Genomic DNA, 19,269 nt, shown 5'->3' on the forward strand with positions numbered 1-19,269 from the left:
AATGTTAGACAATTTTGAATATCATAATCAAGTACATCAGTATTCATTATTATATTTGGTACTAATTTGAAATAAAGGTGAAATCAGATGTAAAGAATCTGTCAATCAGACCTAAAGAATCTCAAAAGCAAAAAATATTCACACTAGGAAGAAAACAAATTCTTACATTTTTCCCTGCCTCAAGAAATAACACAAGATTGGAAATACAATAATTCAGATTAAACCTGATAGGGGGTCAAAAACTCAAGATATAAATTGCAATTATAAAAAATAGTACCTCAAATTTCATTCTTTTACTTGCTCAACAATTTTTAGAGATCTTTATTTACTATTGAAATGCGCAAGAGAAAAGTAAATTGTTTTGGAATATTTCCTAAAGCAACTGTAAAAAAATTGAAAGGTAAATGATTCTATCAGAAAATACTCCTAGTTGTATAAAACCTTAGAAAAGAAAAGCTGTTTAGAAGCAATATCAGAAGTGTCAATAACCTATATGAGAGGTGTCAATAACCCAGAAAAGGATTTCTGGGCAGAAAAGATGGATCCTGGAAAGTGAAGCAGTATAGCTCAGGAAGCAGCGAAGACTATGTTGTCTATGATGATGCCTAACCTGGTCCCCAAGCACCCAGCAGAACCAGCCTCGACTCACCACCCTACCTTGTATTCCTTTTCCTATAAGCTCACATGTATTGCATCCATCTTTATCACCATCCCGGGGTAGGGATGGTTTTAAGAATTAACTGGACTTGCATTGCATAACATTACTCTTCAAAAGGTTGCCACAGGTAGACTAAACACTTTTTGAAGGATGACTACACACTATCCATATTTGTATCCCTTGGATTTGAGCCCATAGTACATACATAAATTGTAGTATGTTTACACGGATATAAGAACCCACTGGAGTGTTTCTTAATGCTCTGTTTGGCCACCAGATGTCAGTGTATGATAAAGAATGCTGGAACACTGCTGCTTGTTTCTAGTTAGAAAGAATTGAAAAGGCAGTTTTGATGAGTTTAATTTGCCAGTGAAAAAGAAGAAATAAATTTGGCAGGTACTCCACTGGGAGAAGATATGGTGAACAGGTGAGGATTTCTGGTTCCCACTAAGCATCAGTTACTGCTACTATGCCCTAAAGATGGAAAAGTTTTTCTCCACTTTTCAAAAAAGTATCAAAGTGTTTTTTTCCTTTTTTAAGAAGTGAAAAGAGCATGCTAAGCACGTAGTAGGAGCTCAATTAAGCACAAACAGATTAACCTAAGTTAGAAAAATCCTAGACTTTGTGGAATTTTGTTTAAGAATATTCAAAATATGTAATATCTGCATAAATGACTAGGGATTTAACAATCATACTGATGGGAATGAAAGTAAACTAAGAGCCAGGAAAATCAATGCAAGAAAGTTATATTATGTAAAAAAAATCAAATTTTCAAAGAAATGGCTGAAAGTTCTCAAGATTTCATAATTATACTTAGAAAATGTTTGGTTTTTTAATCAGCTAAAGCTTACTTTACAATACAAAACACTATTTCAATATATGGACATATAAAGTACAATTCTCATGACCTGTTGATTCTACTTCCTCAGTATGGTTCAGATTCATCCACTTATTCCTAATTCTACTCTATTGCTGTACTGTAGACATTCCTAATTTCTCACGCTTATCTGTCTCCCTACTCTGCAGCTTTGCTTCTTCAAACTCATTCTCCACCCTGCAGCCACAGGGATCTTCAAAAACACAAGTCCGGGCCAGGCACTGTGGCTCACGCCTGTAATCCCAGCATTTTGGGAGGCCAAGTTGCGCAGATCACTTGAGTTCAGAAGTTCAAGACCAGTCTGGACAACATGGCGAAACCCTGTGTCTACTAAAAATACCAAAATTTGCTGGGTGTGGTGGTGTGCCTGTGGTCCTATCTACTCGGGAGGCTGAGGTGGGAAGACCACTTGAGGCAGAGGTTGCAGTGAGCTGAGATCATGCCACTGCACTCCAGCCCAGGTGACAGAGTGAGACCCTGTCTCAAAAACACAAACAAACAAACAAACAAACAAAAACCCCACAAGTCTGACCATGCTATTTCCTTCTTTAGATCACCAGCAACTTCCTAATGCCTTCAGCATGAAGCCCAGCCATTTGCAAGGGCTGAACAGCTCTTCAGGATCTGTCTCCTGTTTGCCCACTTACACTGACTTTTCCCTATCCTCTGTACCCTAGAAATGAACACTTTATGCAGGTGTCACCCACCATACCACTGCATGCAATGATGTTCTTTCTGCCTGGGAAATATTCTCATTCACACTTCCTCATGTTAATTCTTACTTAGCCTTTAGATGTGGCTCATTTACCTCTTCTTCCAAGAATTATTCCACGATTTCATCTTTCCCAATACCACCCCCTTAAACACACATAGTAGGTTAGGTGGATACTATATATGTAAGTGTATGAAGTAGCATTTATGCATTGCAGCAACTATAGCTGTTTACTATTTTCTCCTTTTACATATGACACTCCTTTATTATTCTATCTCATCTGGCACTTATACACTTTGAATGAATGATCTTAGCTATCTGGTGGCTAAACCTTATCCTAAGAGATATAAAATCCAAGGCCTAGAGATGGGCTCAGTAGCCCATGCTCACACATACTTAGTTATTTGTAGAGTTTGGAGTAGTAGCCAGATACCTGAATCCAAGTCCTGGACTCTTTCCAGTGTTCTTGGTTACTTCTATTGGCCATTCAGTGGGAATCACTTCATAGACACATAGCAGAGATAATTATAACGGAGTATTAATAGAACGGCCATGTCGTCTCAACTATTCACCGTCATTCTAATGTAATGTAAGATATAGGAAACTTACAATCTTCATGGCCTAACATGGAGGGTTGTTAGATGTCTGTAGTCAAATGACTTTATAAAATATCAAAGTAGATAAGGCCTGGGGTAAGTTTCCCTGATAAATAACTATATTGGTTGCCACAGCAAAAGGAAATATTAGAATTGAGAAGGGACAGAACAAGATGCTTAGTGAAAATTTTATTTTTCCAGGAGGCACTTATCCTTCCCTGATGTTGAAAAAATCATAAGTCAATAAAGCATATTAAGAATCCTTGAGCCAGTCAGAACTCTGGTCCGTGGCCCCTTAAGGGACAGAGTTTTCACAACAGTATCTATCTGATTCTAGGAACAGTAAGAATTAATTATCACAATACTCAAAAACCATAAAAGTGGCATTTGAAATGGAGGCACAACAGAAAAACTCTCACTTATTCAGAAGCCTTCAGTGTAGATCTCCTAGGTCTTGTATTTGGGCCTCTGACTTACCTATACAGCATTTCATTTTCCACTGAAAATGCACTCCAACCCTGGATCTCCAAATACTAATCTTGGGTTGTGAATCCTCTCAAAGGTCCTGCAACCTCTTAATGTCCCTTAAATGGGCTGGGAATCTGCTGTGAAATGACTGCTGCCATGTGAACTACTATGGCTGAACTTCACTCTTTGGCCTGGAGCTCCTTGAATATCTGTGTGCACCCAGAGAAGCCTACAACTGGGATAAGCTTTGGGCAGTGACCACAGAAGCATGGCCTGTGCTCCCCGAGTAGACAATTATCTCATCCTCATAGTTAGCCTACATACAATTCTTGACAGCCAGGGATGATTTTTCCTTGCATTGGTCTGAGATGCAGGTGTTGCATCATTGCTCATGTTAACATTCCAGTATTTCCATCCACTGAATACCAGATCAGAAAGAGAATTACAATTTGACCAAGAACAGAAAAAAAAGAAAGAAAAAAAAAATTAAAGAGAAGATGAAAAAGGGAAGAAAATGTAAGAAGGTAAAGGCAGGTAGGGAAAATTCGGTAAAAATAGGAAGGGGAACTTATGTAGAGTTGCTCTATCAGGGAAACATTTCAGCCTAATGCGGTTGAGAATACATTGTCTTATTCCTCAAGTGCAAATATTTCAATCTTACAAGAGATATTAGTGGTAACAGAAAGAAAGAGAGGCATGGTCTGTATAATAATGTGTTCCCCTCCAAAGCTGAAGTATTCAAAAACTAGAAAATAAAAGCCTATCAATTTTGTGAGAGAGTGACAGTCTCTAGAGACACTCAGGTAGAGTGCTTGGGGAGCAGCGAGGAACCGAGGTTAGCATAGAGGCTTGTGGGTTGTCAGGAAAAGAAAAGACAGCAAAACTATGAGAATATAGTAATTTTAGGAGCCTAATGCTTTATTTTCTTTTTAGGTTGTCAGAAGGGGAATGCATTTTTCTGTAGGTTGAGGAGATGGAACGAGTGGAGGAGAAACCAAATGGGCAAGAACAAGAGAATTGCTAGTCAAACAAATTCCCAGGGCAAGTCGGGAGAAAGAAAGCAAATCACAAATAGAAAGCTAAATGTTAGAGGAAGTCAAGATAATGTGTACTGTCTGACTTAAAAGAAAACAACATGTTTAAAAGGTGAATAGCTAAAGATTATAATATGCCTTTGCAAATGGTGTCAATTTTAATTTGTTATAGCAATAGCTTATATTATACATCTGTCCTGAGTCCTAAATGTTATTCGCAGATATTAAACAAATTGTTACTTTATTGGGTGAAAAACTCACTCAAACTTCTTGTGGCTTATTTTCTGGCAAAATTTCTTACTGATACTTGGTGTAATACAATTATGTAATGCCAATTTAAATAATTTAACATGTTCGAGATGTTGAAGTATCTCAAAGATACTGGAAGGGAGCTTCACGAATAGTGTCAGTTTAAAGTTTTGAAAGTACCTTCATCTACAAAAGAGGATTCCAAGAACAAGATATGGTATACTCTCTTTTCTTTAATAAAATATGGAAAATTCTGTAGGAATTGCTTTTAACATTCCTCTCTCCCACTACTGAAAGTTTGTTTTCTGGAAGTCAAAATTGACATTATGTTTTACTTCTGAGCAGTCAATACATTTTTCTTAAATCTTTTGAATATTCCTCAGTAGATAGTTTTACTGGATTAAAATTGACCATCTCAAGCTGCCACATTTAAACAGAGGCTGAGTTTTCCATTGATTATCAATTATTTTACTTTTTACTGTTTTATCATTGGAAACTCTCTTGACAGTTGCAAGTTGTTAAAATACTGCTTTTTTCCTCATTCTTTTGCTTCATAAATCACTACATCAACTATTTACGTAGGTGCCAGAAAATAAGTCACCAAGCATTTAGTCACAATTATGACTACTCAGATAGAAATCAATCCTGTAATTTTAGACAAATAAATGTGAAAATACTATTTTTATCTGGTTTCTAATCAACTATAAAATGTTAAGCCACTTCTGTATCCAGCCTCCCATAAAACTGGGTTTGACACACTTGTGACTATTAATATGAAGTATGTTTCAAATCCAATTTTTGGAGGGCGGGATCAAGATGGCCAACTAGAAACAGAGGCCATCGGAGGCTCTCACTGAAAAGAAACCTAATAAGCGTGTGAATCCTTCACCACAACTGAAGTATCAGGTTTTCTCATCAGAACTGACTAGTTGGCTGGCGTGATCCACGGAGGGGAAGAGCAGTGTGGTGCGGCCCACCTGAGAGCCACACAGGGCATGGGAGCCCCCACCCCCGAGCCAAGGGAGGCAGTGAGTGAGCATGCAACACAGCTGGGAAAACTGCTTTTTTCATGGAAATGTGCAACCCACGGATCAGAAGACCCTACTTACAAACCCATGCTATGGGCACCTAGCATCCCAACCCCAGAGCTACGGAGATTCTCAGCAGCCTCTCAGCTGGAACCTGCTGAAGCCTGCCAAGCTCCCAGGGGGAGGAGCGACCAGCACCACAGCTGTGGCTGCCTGCTGTCTAAGCCATTTATGCCCCTTGGTGGAAGGGCAGCAGCCAGCCCTGGGAGGCACAACAGCCTAACATGCTAAGCTCCCTGGGTGGGGGAAGGGCAGCATCCATTCCTATAGCTCCAGGCCATGCTTTTCCCCTGCTGGAGCCAGGAAGGCTGGACAGTTTGGTCCCAAGACTTGTCCCTCATAGCCCAACACACTAGCTGTGGCAGACTGCTGCCAGAGTGCCTCCTCAGGCCTGAACCTGACCCATTCATCCTCACTGGGTGGGGCTTCCCTGCAGCAACTCCAATAACTCCAGCCAGAGGCTCAGGGACAGAAAATGGATCTCCCTGGGCCTGAGTCCCTAGGGGAAGGGGTGGCCTCAGTCTCTGCGGACCAGCAGACTCAGCCTTTCTACCAGGTAGTTCTGAGGAATCTGGGCAGCCCAGACAAGTGGGTTTCTCCCTAGCGAAACAGACTCCCTCCACCAAGGGACAGTCAAAGTGATTCGTTAAATGGGTCCTATTTCCCATGCCACCCAACTGGGTGAGACTCTCCAACAATAGGGTTGTCAGACACCCTATACAGGAGTGATCCTACTGGCATCAGATTGGTGACCCTCGAGGTCAGAGATCCCAGAAGAAGGAGCAGGCATCCATCTTTGCTGTTCTCCAGTCTCTGACTGACATCTCCAGGCATGGGAGCAAACCAGATGAATAGGGTCTGAAGTGAACCCCCAGCAAACCACAGTAGCCCTACAGAAGAGGGAACTGGCCATTGGAAAACAAACAAACAAACAGAAAGCAACAACAACAGCATCAACAACAACAACAAAAGGCCCCATAAAAAACCTCATCCAAGGGTCAGCAGCCTCAAAGATCGTAACTAGACAAACTCGTGAAGATGAGAAACGATCAATGAAAAAATGCTGAAAATCCAGAAGGCCAGAGTGCCTTTTCTCCTCCAAATGATGGCAATGCCTCTATAGCAAGGGTGCAGAACTGGACGGATGATGAGATGAATAAATTCACAGAAGTAGGCTTCAGAAGATGGGTAATAAAAAACTATGCTGAGCTAAAGGAGCATATTCTAACCCAAGGTAAAGAAGCTAAGAGCCTTAATAAAAGGTCAGAGGAGCTGCTAACTAGAATAACGAGTTTAGAAAGGAACATAAATCACCTGCTGGAGCTGAAAAACACAGCACAAGAACTTCGTGTCGCATGCACAAATACCAATAGCTGAATCAACCAAGTGGAAGAAAGGGTATCAGAGTTGGAAGACTATCTTGCTCAAATAAAGTATTCTTTTTTCTCTAGTCTTGCATGCAGACAAGACTAGAGAAAAAACGAATGAAAAGGAATGAACAAAGCCTCCAAGAAATATGGGACTTTGTAAAAAGACCGAACCTACAATTAATTAGAGTACCCGAAAGAGACAGGGAGAATGGAAACAAGCTGGAAAACACACTTCAGGATATTATCCAGGAGAACTTCCCCAACCTAGCAAGAAATTTGCCAACATGCAAATTCAGGAAATATCGAAAATACCACTAAGATACTCCATGAGAAGATCAACTCCAAGATACATAATCATCAGATGCTCCAAGGTCAAAATGAAGGAAAAAATGTTGAGGGCAGCCAGAGAGAAAGGTCAGGTCACCTACAAAGGGGAGTCCATCAGACTAGCAGCAGACTCCTCAGCAGAAACTCTACAAGCCAGAAGAGATTGGTGCCCAATATTTGACATTCTTAAATAAAATAATTTTCAACCCAGAATTTCATATCCAGCCAAACTAAGCTTCATAAGCAAAGGAGAAATAAAATCCTTTACAGACAAGCAAATGCTGAGAGATTTTGTTACCACCAGGCCTGCCTTGCAAAAGCTCCTCAAAGGGGCACTAAATATGGAAAGGAAACCCAGTACCAGCCACTGTAAAAACACCAAAATATAAAAGCCAATGACTCTATGAAGAAACTGTATCAACTAGTGTGCAAAAGAACCAAACAGCATCATGATGACAGGATCAAATTCACACATAAAAATATTAACTTTAAATTTAAATGGGCTAAATGGCCCAATTAAAAGACACAGACTGGCAAATTGAATGAAGAGGCAAGGCTCATCAGTGTGCTGTATTCAGGAGACCCATCTCACATGCAAAGACACACATAGGCTCGAAATAAAGGAATGGTGGAAAATTTACCAAGCAAGTGGAAAGCAAAAAAAGCAGGGGTTGCAATCCTAGTCTTTGACAAAACAGACTTTAAACCTACAAAGATCAAAAAAGACAAAGAAGGGCATTACAGAATGGTAAAGGGAACAATTCAACAAGAAAAGCTAACTATTCTAAATATATATGCACCCAATACAAGAGCATCGAGATTCATAAAACAACTTCTAATAAGTCTCTTTGTAGGTCTCTACACACAGTAATAGTGAGAGACTTTAACACCCCACTGTCAATATTAGACAGATCAATAAGACAGAAAATTAACAAAGATATTCAGGACTGAACTCAGCTCTGGATCAAGTGTACCTAATAGACATCTACAGAACTCTCTACCCCAAATCAACAGAATATGCATTCTCCTCAGTGCCACATGGCACTGATTACAAAATTGACCACATAATTGGAAGTAAAACACTCCTTGTCAAATGCAAAAGAACTGAAATCATAATAGTCTCTCAGACCACAGTGCAATCAATTTAGAATTCAAGATTAAGAAACTCACTGAAAACCATGCAATTACATGGAAATTGAACAACCTACTCCTGAAGGACTCCTGGGGAAATAATGAAATTAAGGCAGAAATCAAGATGTTCTTTGAAACCAAAGAGCAGAGACAATGTACCAGAATCTCTGGAACACAGCTAAAGCAGTGTTAAGAAGGAAATTTATAGCACTAAATGCCCACATCAGAAAACTAGAAAGATCTCAAGTCGACACACTAACATCAGAATTAAAATAGCTAGAGAGGCATGAGCATATTAATCTAATAGCTAGCAGACAACAAGAAATAACTAAGATCGGAGCAGAATCGAAGACAATAGAGACACAAAAAAACCCTCCAAAAAAGCAATGAATCCAGGAGCTAATTTTTTGGGAAAAGAAAAAAAAGAAACAAAATAGATAAACCACTAGCTAGACTAATAAAGAAGAAAAGAGAGAAGAATCAAATAGACATAATAAAAAATTATAAAGGTGATATCACCATTGACCCGACAGAAATACGAACTACCGTCAGAAAATACTATATTTCTAAATATATAGTATAGTATATAAATACTACATGAACACCTCTATGCAAATCAACTAGAAAATCTAGAAGAAATGGATAAATTCCTGGACACATACAGTCTCCCAAGTCTAAACCAGGAAGAAGTAAAGTTACTGAATAGACCAATAACAAGTTCTGAAATTGAAGCAGTAATTAATAGCCTACCAACCAAAAAAAGCCCAGGACCAGATAGATTCACAGCTGAATTCTACCACAGATACAAAGAGAAGATGGTGCCATTCCTTCTGGAACTATTCCAAACAATTGAAAGGGAAGGACTCCTCCCTAACTCATTTTATGGAGCCAGCATCATACGAACTACCGTCAGAAAATACTATATTTCTAAATATATAGTATAGTATATAAATACTACATGAACACCTCTATGCAAATCAACTAGAAAATCTAGAAGAAATGGATAAATTCCTGGACACATACAGTCTCCCAAGTCTAAACCAGGAAGAAGTAAAGTTACTGAATAGACCAATAACAAGTTCTGAAATTGAAGCAGTAATTAATAGCCTACCAACCAAAAAAAGCCCAGGACCAGATAGATTCACAGCTGAATTCTACCACAGATACAAAGAGAAGATGGTGCCATTCCTTCTGGAACTATTCCAAACAATTGAAAGGGAAGGACTCCTCCCTAACTCATTTTATGGAGCCAGCATCATCCTGATACTGAAACTGGGAAGAGTCACAATAAAAAAAGAAAACTTCATGCCAATATCCATGATGAACATCAAAGCGAAAATCCTCAATCAAATACTGGCCAGCCAAATCCAGCAGCACATAAAAATCTTATCCTCTACAATCAAGTCAGCTTCATCCCTGGGATGCAAAGCTGGTTCAACACAGACAAATCAATAAGCGTAATCCATCACATAAACAGACCCAAAGACAAAACCACATGATTATCTCAATAGATGCAGAAAAGGCCTTTGACAAATTCAACATCCCTTCACGTTATAAACTCTCAATAAACTAAGTATTGATGGAACATACCTCAAAATAACAAGAGCTATTCATGACAAACCCACAACCAATATCATATTGAATGGGCAAAAGCTAGAAGCACTCCCTTTGAAAACCGATACAAGAGAAAGATGCCCTCTCTCACCACTCCTATTCAATATAGTCTTAGAAATTCTGGACAGGGCAATCAGGCAAGATAAAGAAACAAAGCGTATTCAAATAGGAAGATAGGAAGTCAAATTTTCTCTGTTTGCAGATGACATGATTGTATCTTAAGAATACCCCGTCATGTCAGCCCGGAAACTCTCTAAACTGATAAGCAACTTCAGCACAGTCTCAGGATACAAAATCAATGTGCAAAAATCACAAGCATTCCTTTACATCAATAATAGACAAGCAGAGAGCCAAATCATGAATGAACTCCCGTTCACAAAAGCTACAAAGATAATAAACTACCTAGGAATACAGCTAACAAGGATGTGAAGGACCTCTTCAAGGAGAACTATAAACCACTGCTCAAGGAATTAAGACAGGACACAAAAAAATGGAAAACATTCCATCCTCATGGATAGGAAGAATCAATATTGTGAAAATGGCCATACTGCCCAAAGTAATTTATAGATTAAATGCTAAGTCCATCAAACTTCCATTGACATTCTTCACAGAATTAGAAAAAACAACTATTTTAAATTTCATATGGAATTAAAGAAGACCCTGTATAGCCAAGATAATCCTAAGCAAAAAGAACAAAGCCGGAGGCATCAAGCTACCTGACTTCAAACTATACTACAAGGCTACAGTAACCAAAAGAGCATGGTACTGGTCCCAAAACAGACAGCTAGACCAATGGAACAGAAGAGAGACCTCAGAAATGACACCATACATCTACAACCATCTGATCTTCGACAAACCTGACAAAAACAAGCAATGGAGAAATAATCTCCTATTCAATAAATGGTGCTGGGAAAACTGGCTAGTCATATGCAGAAAACTAAAACTGGACCCCTTCCTTAAACCTTATGCAAAAACTAACTCAAGATGGATTAAAGACTTAAATGTAAAACCCAAAACCATAAAAACCCTAGAAGAAAACCTAGGCAATACCATTCAGGACATAGGCATGGGCAAAGACTTCATGATGAAAACACCAAAAGCAATTGCAACAAAAGCCAAANTACATCAATAATAGACAAGCAGAGAGCCAAATCATGAATGAACTCCCGTTCACAAAAGCTACAAAGATAATAAACTACCTAGGAATACAGCTAACAAGGATGTGAAGGACCTCTTCAAGGAGAACTATAAACCACTGCTCAAGGAATTAAGACAGGACACAAAAAAATGGAAAACATTCCATCCTCATGGATAGGAAGAATCAATATTGTGAAAATGGCCATACTGCCCAAAGTAATTTATAGATTAAATGCTAAGTCCATCAAACTTCCATTGACATTCTTCACAGAATTAGAAAAAACAACTATTTTAAATTTCATATGGAATTAAAGAAGACCCTGTATAGCCAAGATAATCCTAAGCAAAAGAACAAAGCCGGAGGCATCAAGCTACCTGACTTCAAACTATACTACAAGGCTACAGTAACCAAAAGAGCATGGTACTGGTCCCAAAACAGACAGCTAGACCAATGGAACAGAAGAGAGACCTCAGAAATGACACCATACATCTACAACCATCTGATCTTCGACAAACCTGACAAAACAAGCAATGGAGAAATAATCTCCTATTCAATAAATGGTGCTGGGAAAACTGGCTAGTCATATGCAGAAAACTAAAACTGGACCCCTTCCTTAAACCTTATGCAAAACTAACTCAAGATGGATTAAAGACTTAAATGTAAAACCCAAAACCATAAAACCCTAGAAGAAAACCTGGGCAATACCATTCAGGACATAGGCATGGGCAAAGACTTCATGATGAAAACACCAAAAGCAATTGCAACAAAAGCCAAAATTGACAAATGGTGTCTAATCAAACTAAAGAGCTTCTGCACAGCAAAAGAATCATCAGAATGAACAGGCAATCTACAGAATGTGAGAAAATTTTTGCAATCCACTCATCTGACAAAAGTCTAATATTCAGAATTTACCAGGAACTTAAATTTACAAAAACAAACAACCCCATCAAAAAGTGGGCAAAGGATATGAACAGACACTGCTCAAAAGAAGATGTTTATGTGGCCAACAAACATACGAAAAAAAGCTCAACATCACTGATCATTAGAGAAATGCAAATCAAAACCACAATGAGATACCATCTCAGGCCAGTCAGAATGGCGATTATTAAAAAGTCAAGAATACATAGATGCTATAGATGCAATCGATGCTAGCAAGGCTGTGGAGAAACAGGAATGCTTTTACATTGTTGGGGGGATTGTAAATTAGTTCAACCATTGTGGAAGGCACTATGGCAATTCCTCACAGATCTAGAACCGGAAATACCATTTGACCCCGCAATCCCATTACTGGGCATATACCCAAAGGAATATAAATCTTTCTACTATAAAGTCACATTCACATGTATGTTTACTGCAGCACTATTTACAATGGCAAAGTTATGGAACCAACCCAAATGCCTACCAATGATAGACTGGATAAAGAAAATATGCTACATATACTCCATGGAATACTATGTAGCCATAAAAAGAAATTATATCATGTCCTTTGCAGGGATGTGGATGAAGCTGGAAGCCATCATCCTCAGCAAACTAACACAGGAACAGAAAACCAAACACCACATGTTCTCATTCCTAAGTGGGAGCTGAGCAATGAGAACACATTGACACAGGGAGGGGAACAACACACACCACAGCCTGCTGGGGGTGGGGGCGAGGGGAGGGAACTTAGTGGATGGGTCAACAGGTGCAGCAAATCACCATGGCACATGTAAACCTAGATAACAAACCTGCACATTCTGCACATATATCCTGGAACTTAAAGTTAAAAAAATCAATTTTAGGGCATACTAGCTATGCTGACTATGAAAATATATTTTGCATTTTTATGGTTCCTTTTACTTCAGCATTTCAAAGATGTTAAAAGTATTTAAATTTTCATTATATGAGAAAGGTATTATACAAAGTATCAGTAAGAGATTTTGCCAGAAAAGTAAGCAACAGAAAGTCTGAGTGAGTTTTTCACCCAATGAAATATCAATTTGTTTAATATCTGAGAATGGCATTTAGGACTCACGACAGATGTCCATGAATTCAAAATCAATTTCAAGTTAGCATGCCTGAGAAATTAAAAAAAAAAAGCATTCATCATATAGCTATGGAACAGAAATTTATAATTTAGTCACAAAATAAAGAGAAATGGTATATTATTTTAATGAGAAAATTTCAAATATCATTAACTACTGTCTAGGTTTGCTGATGTCAGAAGTGATGGAAAATCTACAGTAGATGAATCACATTATAGTCTGTAAATTCAATACTAATTTATTAGCATTACTACTTTTGAGAAAGTGCTGAAATTAAATTGCATTTATTAATGACAATTGTTAGGGACCCACATCAAATGAGATTGTTCAAAATTGCAATTCAGACAGCTGCTCCACATTTTGACTTTTGTTGACCTCTAAGAAGTAAAATGTTGACCATTAGATAATGCTTTATGTAATTCTCATAGCTTGAGAAACAGTACACATTTAATAAGAATATATTACCTCATTAATATACTAAGCTAATATAAATATAATTTTTATTTATGATAATATACTTAGTTAATATTATAAGTCATTATAATCTATTAATAATAGAAGTTTAAAGTAATAAAACATAGTGCTTATTTAACCATATTTGCTTTGATATCTTAATTTTTTCCAACTGTTTCAAATATATCATGTTTTATAAAAACACTTTGATAGTTATATTACCCGTGTTAAATTTCCAAAGCAGTTATTTGTCCAGCAATGAGCAGATAACACTTTGGGAAAAAAAAAAAAAAAAAAAAAAAACTTGAACATTCCAACGTGTTGACATATTTTGCTAACAGATTTTCCCCACAATGACCCATCAAGTTTGATTTTTATGAATGAAAGCTTTTGCCCTGTTGCAGTGATGCATTCGCTTGGTTACATAATTGGGGATAAAAGGTCCTTTTAAGGAAAATGGTCCCGGAAACAAAAGGCAGCATGGGAAGCAGGAGGCTGTCACACTCTCGGACCAGAAGGTGGCAGCAGCTGAAGGTCCGAACTGTTCATAGGCCCCTTCTCCCTGTGCTTCCATATTTTCATGGCTTATATTTTCACTCTAAGCCCAGCCTCCTCACTTAGGTTTTTTTGTTTATTTTTGATTATAAAATAAATTATACCTGAATAATGTGCAGTGTCAAAATCCTGACTAAATCCCATTCTTAACTAATTTTAATAAACACCAATTTATAAAATAATTTTTGTATTTGAGATTGTTTATGATTTTTTATGTTTTATGGATGAGTCCATGTTGTGTCTCAATACCATAGCTTTAAAATTTAATGTAGCAATTATGTTTGATTAATATATCTGTGTTTATCATTGCTCATTTACTTTTCCCTGGAATATGGGCTCATTCATTCTTTATTCTACGAATATGAAAAAAAAAGACACATAAAAAAAAATCTTTATCACTCCTCTGTCAGTTCCAAAAGAATCCTCCTAGAAATTTGTATTGGGATTGCTTGAACATTATGAAAATGATAGGATCCAATAGTTCTGCTGAAGATCATGATATCATTTACTGAGGAGTAAACTTGTCCCTCAGTAAAGTAATATAATTTGAATTTTTAGGTCCTTTCACGATCCTAATTAGACTTATTTCTAGCAGATATAAAGAAAAAAATAAAATTACTTTTAAAAAATCATTTGTTTTGTGAATCATATTGTCTCCTCATTATTCTATTTTACATGATGAAAACTTAGAGAGTTTTTATATTTATGTTATTAAAAATAAACATTATTCTGAACTCTCCCATTATTTTCTATGAATTTTTGGTTGCTTCCTGCAATTTTGTGAAGAAAATTACCTATTATTAAGTCTTCATTTCTGTAGCAAGTGCTTTAAATATATTATCATATTTAATCCTTACAATAAAAACCTTAGGAAATAATATATGGTGTGAGACACATATAACTAATTGTAGAAGTATGGGAAAGAGGAGAGACCACTGTGAAAATGGTAAGAGCTATCTGAATATGAAGTAGTAAAATTATTCCTCAATTATATCATCCGTCTCCAAGCCTTGAACAATCATTGCTTTGCTTTTGGACCTTTTTACCAACCGCTAACTAGTTATTTCTTGCCAAAAATTCACATCAACATATTCAAAAGCAAGCTCATCATCTTTCTTCACGACCCTTAAGTAACCTATTTTTCTTCTATGAATTCCTGTAACATTGTGTTTTATCAATTAAATGGTGTTTAGTGCATTCTACTTCCTTCATCTCCCCTGCAGGATTATATAACCCTGGAAAGTAGATGTTAAGTATTTATAAATCTTTGTAGGCTTTCATTGATCATAAGATAAATAAATTCCAACTTCTCACAAGTCCTCTGACCCGGGGGAAGCAAGGGCTGTCATCCCGGGGTGCTGATGACATGTGTGCAACCTTCTCACTCACACTGATGCTTCACATATGGCTCAGCACAGTGAACAATCCTCCTTGCTTCTTCCCTCACTTTGACACACCTCCGGAAACAGCCAGTGTAGAATGCAGGACTTTCACAGAACTAACACAGGCACTTCCCAGAGGGGCCGTTCTAAGGAAGACTAGGGTCCTGTGTGGGATCATAGGGCAATGGACTTTATCACTGATACAAAACAAGAAATGGATGGCAGCTTTTCACCCAGGCACAACATAAGAGGCAACGTACATCTAGGCTGCCCATAACATGTGCCCCTTTAATAATAAAGATGATCGCCAAATTATGCACTATCCCTAAAATAGCCTGTAAGGTATCTCATCCTTTACCTGGAAGGAATTGGGCACTCTTAAATACAGTTGTTTCTTTTTTTTTTTTTTTTTTTTTCCTTTTCTTTTTTTTTTTTTTTCCTTTTTTTTTCTTTCCCCTCCGAGACAGCGTTTCACTGTTGTTGCCCAGGCTGGAGTGCAATGGCACGATCTAGGCGCACCACAACCTCCTCCTCCCGAGTTTAAGCGATTCTCCTGCCTCAGCCTCCCAAGTAGCTGGGATTACTGGCATGCACCACCACGCCCGGCTAATTTTTTATATTTTTAGTAGAGACGGGGTTTCTCCATGTTCAAACTCATGACCTCAGGTGATCCACCCACCTCGGCCTCCCTAAGTACTGGGATTACAGGCGTGAGCCACTGTGGCCACATTTTCTTTAAAGACAAGTGATAATAGCTCAGCCAATATATTACAGACATGCATTATGTAGTTTATCTATTAAAACCTCCAAAAGAGAAAAATCAATGTAAATTATTGTAGTGGCCCTTCATCCCCAACACACTTTTTTTTTTTTTCGTCAGCACCAGCGCCCACGCCTCTGTGTACCTCACCAGGATGCTTACGTCAAACTCGTTAAGAGCCGCAGCCAGCTCGCCAATGCCCGTGTGGCCTTTGGCTTCGTCAGTGGGCGAGGTAGCTTGAGCAGCATTGGAGATGCCAGCGATGGCCTCCTGGACTTGTTTGAACACATAATCTCGGTTGGCTCTAGTAGCGGCAACATCTGGGTGGCGGAGAAATGCTTGAGAGGCAGTGTACAGCATTGTGGCATTCTTCTTCAGAGCCCCTCGGGCAGCTGCCATCTCATCTCGACAATGAGGATCCTTCAGCTCCTGTGTGGTAACACGTGAAAGCTGTCACATACATGAAATTTGCATGGAAATATTTGCAACAGAGCTTGGAGTCACAGACTCTTAGTAACACACTGAACTTCAGAAACCCTTGTGCTGTTTCTAGCCGCCAGGCCTTTGCATATACTGTTTTGTTTGTTTGTTTTATAGAGACAGAGTCTGGCTCTATCACCTAGGTTGGAGTACAGTGGTATCATCAAAGCTCACTGCAGCCTCCATCTCCTGGGCCCAAGCGATCCTCCCTCTTCAACCTTTTAAGTGGCTAGAACTACAGGTGCATGCTTCCACACCTGGCTAGCTAAAAAAAAAAAGAAAAGAAAAAAAAAAACAATTGTGGAAGTGGGGTCTGGCTATGTTGCCCAGGTGGGCCTTGAACTCCTGGCCTCAAGGGAATCTCCCACCTCTGCTTCCCAAAGTGCTGGAATTACAGCCATGAGTGATCACGACTGGCCTACTGTCCCTTTTATGTGAAATGCCTGAGCTTTCCTCCTCTGCCCTACCCTTTCACCTGACAGGGCTCCACTGACTTGGCACATCCTCCACCCAACTTTCTAAGCTGTGTCCCCTTTTATCTGTTCCCACAAGACACTATTCCTCTCCTATCACTAACACTTACCCTACTTTACTATATTATTTGTTGAGCATAAATTTTTCTTCTATAATGTACCTCTAATGACAGCAGGGAGCCCTAGTTGTCTTATTCAGTGGTTCTTCAGTCATCAGCACAGTGGCTGGCCTATAAGAGGCATTCAATAAAATATTGCTGAAAGAATATAAAAACCAAGCCACTAACAAGGTAAGCTGATTGCATGGGCCACAGAGTAAGTTATGAACAGAGACAAAACCTGAAAATGTCAGTCTTCTGAGGCCCTACTTGCCTCCATATTCAATTATTGTTACAAACCTGGGAAACCAAACTTCTGATTTTTGCTCAGCACATCAATGTCCCTTCATTATCATTTTCAGAATAGGGTCCTTTCTTTGTTGTTGTTGACAGCCTCTAATGGCAGCTCATCATTAAGTTTAGAGAACAGAAAATAACAGGCCAAAGATGATTTGTTTTCCTAGTTTTGGATGACAAAATAATACCACTAGGGAGTCTTTATTTCCATCTTTAAAGACTGTTGTTGAGAAAATGTTCACACGATTTTCAGAAATGTCAAAGCGGTGTTGCTCTCTGAGAGCCATGCAGGATTGCCAGCTGTGTATCTCTAGGAGAATATTCTTCCAGCTGGAAAACATCAGTAAAGGGTATTTGAATCACTGGGCTTCTCATCCTATTTGCTCATTTGGCATATGACAGATGTATGACCTGGTAACAAGAAACTACATCTTCTGTTTTGTTGGTCAAAATAATTCTGAGACAAACACATTATATTTTATATCTATGATTTTCAAGAAAATTGGTAATAAATAATGAACAATTTACTGAACCATCTTTTTTCTTCTTTAAGCATTAAAAGATGGATACTAGGTAACACAATCTCTAAATTGGGATTATCTAATTTGAGCCCCAGAGATGAAAATGGATAAACAGGTAACAAATATTTGAATGTATTCTCTACGCAGGGCAATGACTTGGGCACGAGAGGTAAGTTTCTCCTAAACAGTCATGAAAGCCTTTATTAATATCAGAACATCTGGTTCAGAAAATCCATTCCTGGGTATCTATACAGAAAAAAAATAATAAAATGATAAAATAGATCTAAATACACAAGTGAGAAATGCGGGTTGCGCAAATCTCTCCATAAAGATACTTGAAGAAGCATGTTTTAACCATAAGAAAAAAACTGGAAACAATCTAAATATTGAATTATCAAGAATTGGTTGAAAAAAAACTACTGAAACCTTCATATTGGAGTATATGATGATTAAAATTAGTTTCTAAAAATTAATAACATGAATACTATTTATAAGATAAAAGCAGAACACAATATGCATATTTGTATGCATAGTTTGATTTTAAATACATTAAAATGTGAAGCTAAATATCTGAAAGAAAATATACCAAAATATCAGCACCATATTCTTTGTGGGTGGTAGGGTATGATGTGCTTTTCCCCTTTCTTTCTGTTCTACTGTTTTTCTAAATTTTCTTGAAAGAGTCTGAACTAACAATCAACTAAAGTATTAATGAAGCAAAAATAATTACTGTAGGTATTTTCACATGAACATCATCTATATTCTCGTGGCTTTTAATGTCAGCTACATGCTGATGACCCACATTTCTATCTCCAGGCCACACTTCTCTCTTTTTGATGTTTCAATGTAGATATCTCAAAATCAACATATCTGTGTTGGTTATTTTAGGTGTCTACTCGACTGGATTGAGGAGTGTCTAGAAGGCTGATGAAGCATTATTTCGAATGTGTCACTGTGAAAGTGT

At 38.1% G+C, this 19,269-nt stretch overlaps 1 protein-coding gene across 5 annotated transcripts in view; it reads right to left on the minus strand.

Moving 5' to 3' along the window:
* CTNNA2 (catenin alpha 2) overlaps positions 1-19,269 on the minus strand; it is a 1,170,559-nt gene that overhangs the window by 777,690 nt on the left and 373,600 nt on the right. For all 5 annotated transcript variants that reach the window (XM_017888532.1, XM_017888525.1, XM_017888536.1 and 2 more), the window contains exon 6: positions 16,599-16,865. The gene's annotated coding sequence lies outside the window, so the exon portion shown is untranslated. The remainder of the gene's footprint in view (positions 1-16,598; positions 16,866-19,269) is intronic.

This window comes from Rhinopithecus bieti, unplaced genomic scaffold, assembly GCF_001698545.2.
Source record: "Rhinopithecus bieti isolate Rb0 unplaced genomic scaffold, ASM169854v2 scaffold_17655, whole genome shotgun sequence".
In the NCBI taxonomy this organism is placed as follows: domain Eukaryota; kingdom Metazoa; phylum Chordata; class Mammalia; order Primates; family Cercopithecidae; genus Rhinopithecus; species Rhinopithecus bieti.